This window comes from Hemitrygon akajei, chromosome 28 (assembly GCF_048418815.1).
Source record: "Hemitrygon akajei chromosome 28, sHemAka1.3, whole genome shotgun sequence".
In the NCBI taxonomy this organism is placed as follows: Eukaryota; Metazoa; Chordata; class Chondrichthyes; order Myliobatiformes; family Dasyatidae; genus Hemitrygon; species Hemitrygon akajei.
This window is the reverse complement of record NC_133151.1, coordinates 31,365,531-31,366,465: the sequence shown is the minus strand read 5'-3', so window position 1 is coordinate 31,366,465 and position 935 is coordinate 31,365,531. Positions and strand designations below refer to the sequence as shown.

Below are 935 nucleotides of genomic sequence, written 5' to 3'. Positions count from 1 at the left end.
GAAAACAAATAATAACAATTATAAGAACAAAAGCTCTAAGAGGTACATTTACAGTCTGAGAAAACTACACAAAGTACATTCTGAAACTCTTCTTCTTGGCAAACATTCAAAAAACTAGAGGAGTGTCCTACAGAATGAATGATAGTTAGTTATTAGAATCTCAAAGACAGTCCCCCTTCCCGGGCACAAGCAGCAGCAAAGTATTGGCTTCCTCCCCCACAATCCTACCAGCAAAAAAATCAGCGACCTCCACGGAGCACTGAATCGTGCATGAAACCATCAATAAACAATGACATGTAGTTACCGAAAGACCAGACGTTCACCTGGTATTTTGCTGTAACACAGGCTCTCTCTGTCTCTCCCTAATTGGGGGGGGGGGGGGAGGGGTGGGCGGGAGGAAGATTTGTCTCGATTGCTCACCAATTGCCTAACACCGGCAAACTGAATAATAGCGGAACACATGGCGTTTTCCAGGTTTTGGAAGTGGCAACGAACGATCGGTAATTTAAATGCATCCGTGGGAAGCATCAGGGAGTCAAAACCGATATAAGCACGCCATCGGCAGGATTCGAACCTGCGCGGGGAAACACCAATGGATTTCTAGTACATCGCCCTCACCACTCGGCCACGCCTACAGCGTTCCTCGAAGCTGGACATAAATCGTGGAGTCAGATAGTTAGATGATTAGGGTTGATCCTGAACAGAAAGCGGATATTGCTGGAAATGCTCAGCAGGTCTGTTAGTCTCTGTGAAGGGAGCAACCGAGTTGACGCTCAGAACAATGAACTTTCACCCGGAAATCAATGCGGTCAATTGGATGGACGGAATCTCAGTCAAAACGGAGTAGGGTCGGAAGATGTAGAAGCCTTTCAAAAGGCATATGGATGGAAAATCAAGTTGATGTTGGACACCAAGGAATTAATGTGCGGAAGGCC

General features: G+C 46.2%; 1 non-coding gene across 1 annotated transcript; it reads right to left on the bottom strand.

Annotated features, from left to right (window-relative positions):
* Positions 1-553: 553 nt before the first annotated feature.
* trnas-aga (transfer RNA serine (anticodon AGA)) lies at positions 554-638 on the bottom strand. Its single transcript has one exon. It is a non-coding gene; the product is annotated as a tRNA-Ser (tRNA).
* Positions 639-935: the final 297 nt, after the last annotated feature.